Raw genomic sequence first — 5351 nt, 5'->3', positions numbered from 1 at the left:
TTGTACAACACTCTGGCTGGTTTCACATCCTAATATATATTCTTTCTCACACCTCTATGCTCCACTGATCATCTAATTCAAAAGTATCCCCCTTACAGCATTGCAGGTCCACGTTGCTTGATTTAATGAAGATGTTGCTTGATTTACTGAAGGTATTGCTTGATTTACTGAAGGTATTGCTTGATTCAATGAAGACAGGCTCTTTGTTTATCTTGGGAGCATTGAAAGTTGTCCATCCTGGATTCATGTCTGGCTGGAATTCTGGAGCTGATACCTTTAACCCAATGCTGGTGTTGGGTGTTGCAAACATCCTGGCTGAGTGATTTTTTTTTCCTTTTAGCTGCAAGCAAGCTTTTCCTCTGCCCAGTTCCATCTAATACAATGTTTGTGGTTGTTCTCCAGTAGGGAGAAGGGTGATTTCTGGATTAACAGTTCCCTGGAAATAACAAACTCTTGGTTTCCAGGTGTCCTGCAGGAAGCCAAGTTTTTTGGCCTGGTAAGGACGGCCCCAAAGCCCCAGTCCCTGATGCCCAGTGTGTGGGGCTGGCATGGTGCCTGTGCCCCACACGCTGCTCCCTTCCCTGGGGTGTGCGGGCTCTTTTCCAGGCTCCCCTGCCCCCGCAGCCAGGCTGCCATGGAGCCCCGGCCCAGCACAAGGAGCCCCCTCGGCCGCCGACGCAGCCGCAGCGGGAAGGGCACGGGGCCTTCCACACAAGCTGCCACGGCCTCCTTGGGAGAAGTGCTGGCTGGTGGCCATCCTAAACACGGGGGGTGACACCGAGAAGGAAGGTGTGGGCAAGGGCACCAATGCTGCTGGGAGCCCTTTGGCCAGGGCTGCACCCAAATCAGCAGCTGTGGCAAGTCCTGGCCCAAGGAGACCTGCCACCGCCCCGAGTCCTGGCAAGGGTGCTGCCCGTCTCCTGCCCCAAAGAGCTGTGCCCCCGGGGGACTTCTCTGCCAGAGGGCAGCCAAAGCCAAGGGGCACTGAGGTCTGCCCTCTTGCAGGTGGCTGTTGGGAGCGGCAGCTGGAGCAATTGGTGGCAAGACTTGGCATCTGTCAGAAGGCAGAAGCTGTTGTTCCTTCCTGGCATGATTTTTGGGTGGAAGTGATTAGCAGCAGCACAAAACCACCATCAGCTGCTGAGTTTCAGAGGACAAGTAGATTGGACAGAGAGACTCTCAAGCTTCCTTGTGTTCTTTTCTCTTGTTTTCTTGCCTTCTGGAAAAAAAAATCAGCCCAGTCTCGCATGTTCAACACTCCAGTTGCTGTGTGCTCAGCTGTGGCCAGCAGCTGATGTCCAGTCCATTGGGGAAGTGCAGGGGACAGGGATGAGAAGCTGTTCTGTGTCTCCCATGAAGGTGCCACCCGCCTGAAGGAGCAGCCAAGAGAAGTGCTGGAAGCAGAGACGTTCTGCCAGTTTCTGCTCTCAGGTGGACACAGGGCCCACTTGATGCCAGGGGTCGCGGAGATTGGATCCAGGAACAAGGCAGGGCCATGCACTGGTAGGGAATGGGCTCCGGCAGGACCAAAGGAGGAACGTCCAGCAGCAAAGTGTGAGCTGGTGAACTGGGCCATCTTTTCAGCAGACACCACAGTGCTTCCTTGCCTCCATCCCTGAAGCTCCGCCACATGAGGCCCTGCTTTGCTTCAGCTTCTGCTGCTTCTTCCTTTGTTGCCCTCAAGTGCTGGACGTAGAGTTTAGAAGCCCATGGCCGTGTTTTGAAGGTGCCTGCGTGGAGGAGAGGTTGAGCAGCTGCAGCCCGAGGCTGGTGTCCCAGCAGAGTCTCTAAGGATGGCACCAATGGCACTGGCTGGGGACAGCTGAGTGTGGAAGGCGCATCCAGCCTCAAGCAGGGCCATTGAAGTCAGTCAGGAGGACAGGCTGCAGCTGAAGCTGCCCAGGGTTGCTGTGAGGCTGGGGAGTCACTGGAAAGCTGTGGTGGCCACTTGGCCTGAAGCCTTTTGCCAAAGCGGGTGCAATTGTGCCCACAGTCTGGCCACTTTTGGCGTCCTGGCGGGTGTGGGTGCCTGGGTGAGGAGGCCCTGGCGTTGTGGGTGCTGCTGCTCCTGGGCAGCCTCTGGTGCTGTTGTGTGTGGGGCGCGGAGCCGCTTGGGCAGCAGCGAGTGCGCAGGCCTGCCCGAGGAGCCCAGCGCCCTGCCCGTGGTGGCAGCAGCTCTGCGGGCCCAGAGCTCTGGCTCAGCGGGGTGTCGGCCACAGCCCCGTGGCCTGGGCAGCCGCGGGGGCCCGGGCTGGCCGCCAGCCCTGCCCGTGCCACTGCCCCTGGCCGGCAGCACCCGGCAGACGTACCCCAGCAGGGCCCCCTTGCCCTCCTTGTCCCCAGCCAGGCCAGCCTGGCCCCCTTGGGGGTGTGCCCACCCTGCTGCTGAGGCCTCCAGGGCTTCTGCCACAGGGCTGGGAGATGCCTCGGGAAAGCACCAGAGCAGCCGACTGGCAGGGAAGGAGGTGGTTGCCTGGGGGCTGCCTATGGCCTCTGCCCCCCAAGTCCTGGGGGCTTTTCCCTCCACCCTGCCCCTCGGGGACTCTGCCCAGTCTGTCCCCTCGCAGCCTTCTGCCACCCACCCCCTCCCAGATTCCCCTCAAGGCTTCCCGCTCCCTTGTCCCATCAGGGCCTCCGCAGCACCTCACCCCTTCCTGGCCTCCCAGCGCCCCCTCCCCTGCGGCTCTCCCCCAGCCCCGCCAACCTGCCTGGCAGTGGCGCAGCCCTGAAGGAGCTCCAGAGGAGCCGCTCCAGAGGCACTTGGGAGCCCGGAGCAATCCAGCCAGCAACACACAGGCAGGACACAGACGCTGCTTCCTGGCTGGGGGAGGGCTTGTGGCCATCTCCAAGGACAAGGTCCTCAGGGATCCCCACAGCTCCAGCCTCTGCCCCTCCACTCTGCTGCAAGCGTTGAGGCTCCAGCAGAACCACCAAAGCTCAAGGGCCTTCTGCTCCCTTTTGCTGGCACGCTGCACAGCAGGGCAAGTGTTGCTGAGCACAGGGAGCCCTTTTCCCCTCTTCCCCAAGGCTCTGTGCACACTGGGCACAAAAAAAAAGCTCCTGGGCCTCTGTGCGTGATAACATATAGGTCATGTTCCCCTGTGGGGCTCAAAGGAGGTGCTTGCAGGGAAGAGGCATCTTCCCCACAGGCTCACGTGGCCCCAGGAGATGGAGCTTCCCGCATCAGTTCTCCACAGAGCTGCAGCAGCACAGGCAGACACTGCCCTGCGGAAAAGGCCGGGTCTTCCACGCCCTGCACAGCCAGTCTTGGAGCCGCTGGAATCTGGAGTAGGGAGCCATCTGTACAGCTCTTAGCACGTAGCAGTGTTGAATTGCCAGGCCTGCCATGGCAAGTCTGATGTCACCTGTCACGCCTCTACGGGCTGGAAGAGGCAGGAATGGAGACTACCAGAATGGGAAGAATGGAGTTCTCCGTACAGCTCTGATGATGTGGAGCGTTTGAAGTGCCAGGTTTGAAACGGGAGGGCTGTCATCAGTCATGCCTTGAAGGGCTGGAAGAGAAAGGAAAGAGAGCCAAGGTGAGGCCAGGGGTGGGGGGACGCGAGGAGCCCCTCCTGCCCGGGCCATCCCAGGCAGCTCTTGCCATGGGCAGGAGGGAGCAGGGCCCAAGGGGATCAGCTGGAAGGTGCCTTCCCTCACCCTGGCAGATGAGCTGCAGCTCTGGCTGCTCCTGCTTCATGGACCTGGCGGCGATCCCTGGGAACACAGAGGCTGTCAGGGCCCCAGAGGCACAGGTCCCCCCCATGGGGACGCCCCAGGGCTGGGCTGGCCCAGGGCGGCAGCAGGCCCCAGGCCACTCGGGGCTCCACATGCCCTGGGCCGCATCCTGCTGCCGCTGCAGCAGCCGGGGCTGGGGCCGAGCTGCAGCGGGGCGGGGAGGGACCCCGGCCTTGTGGCTCACCCAGGAACTTGATGGCCAGCTTTCGCAGGGGCTCCTCTGGGCTCTCCAGGTACGGCAGGGCCTGGCGCACGTACTGGCCCACTCGGCTCCTGTCCTTTTCCAGCTGCAAAGAGCACCAGGGCAGGGAGGGAAGGCTCGGCTCAGGCTCTGCCCCTTGGCCGGGCGCTCCCTGCCCCCAGCACGGGGCTCCCCTGCCCGCAGAGCCCTGAGGCCCGGCCAGCAGCCGCTGGGGCTGGGCTTTGGGGGGAGCAGAGGGCTGGGTGCTCCTGGGGAGCCAGGGACTGGGGCTTTGGGGCCGTCCTTACCAGGCACTCGCCAAACCTCCAGGGCTGCTCCATGGTCACCAAGTGCTCAAGATCCCTCCACTTCAGGAACCTGGCTGCACCAAACAGTGCTTCCCGAGAGGCCTGCAGAGCAACAGAGAGCGGGCCATGGCACCGCAGCCCAGGGCACAGCACCCACATCCCTACACCAAGGCCAGGAGGAGGCTGCAGGCAACCGTGGGCCAGGGCAGGTGGCACAGCAGCCTCCTGCCATGGGGACACCAGAGCCCACGAGTCCTCACCTCTGCCACACGCTGGTTCTCATCGTGCCAGTTGAAGTAGAATGGCACCAGCCTCAGGTAGATGTGTGGCTTTAGGCTCTTGCTCCTCTCTGTTGCCTGCATCACCTCCCGGAAGAGGACCATGGAGAGCTGCTGCAGCTGGCTGTGCTCCTCCTGCAAAGAAAGAGCGAAAGACCTCAGCACAGGCTTCTCCAGGCCCACCGGGGCACAGGCCTGAAAAGACACTGGGCCCAAAGTTTCCTGGCAGCACTCAGTGCCCACGATGAGGGACACAGAGCCTTACATTGTCAAAGAGTGGCCGCAGCGCCTCAAGCAATTTAAGGGCAGTGGGGCTGGATACTTGGATGACTTTCAAGTGCAGCACATTGATCAACGCAGAGAGGGTCATCTCAACCGCGTCTGTGTCTGCATCCTGCAGTAGCTCCAGGAGGCCTTCATTCAGGCTCCAGATGCTCTTAGCCTGTGTGGAAGACAATGCTGTGGTGCAGCCCCACGCTGCTGCCGCGGGGCCCAGAGGCCAAAGGCGCGTCCCAAAGGAGTCGGGCAGCTGAACGGGGAGGAGGAGAGCTGGGAGCAGCTGGCACAGCTGCCAAAGGCCAGCCAAGGCCAAGCTACTGCCTTGCACAGCCGCACGCTGCCGGCCCGGCTTCAGCCCCTGCCCCCTGCTCACCAGTGCGGGAGCCTTGCTGATCACCACCAGGCCTCGGAGCGCCAGGCGACGCCTCTCGGGGCACTCACTCCGCAGGCGCCTTGAAATAATCTGCAGGACGCTGAGCCCGCATTGTCTGGGGTTCAGGCAGTGCAGCACCTGAAAGGCAGGGAGCAGTGATGGGGTGCCCGGCCGGCAGGAGCCCGGACCCGCCC

The 5351-nt window shown here is 61.8% G+C and overlaps 1 long non-coding RNA gene across 1 annotated transcript; it reads right to left on the bottom strand.

Annotated features, from left to right (window-relative positions):
* Window positions 1–3668: 3668 nt before the first annotated feature.
* LOC113976540 lies at window positions 3669–4547 on the bottom strand. The gene is made up of 4 exons (XR_003537110.1): window positions 4488–4547; window positions 4228–4329; window positions 3923–4025; window positions 3669–3717 (listed from the first exon to the last, which is right to left on the bottom strand). It is a non-coding gene; the product is annotated as an uncharacterized LOC113976540 (long non-coding RNA).
* Window positions 4548–5351: the final 804 nt, after the last annotated feature.

Source organism: Neopelma chrysocephalum, unplaced genomic scaffold (assembly GCF_003984885.1).
Source record: "Neopelma chrysocephalum unplaced genomic scaffold, ASM398488v2 Primary Assembly neopelma1_167, whole genome shotgun sequence".
In the NCBI taxonomy this organism is placed as follows: Eukaryota; Metazoa; Chordata; class Aves; order Passeriformes; family Pipridae; genus Neopelma; species Neopelma chrysocephalum.
Note: the sequence above shows the minus strand (reverse complement) of the source record. Positions and strands in the feature narration are given on the sequence as shown.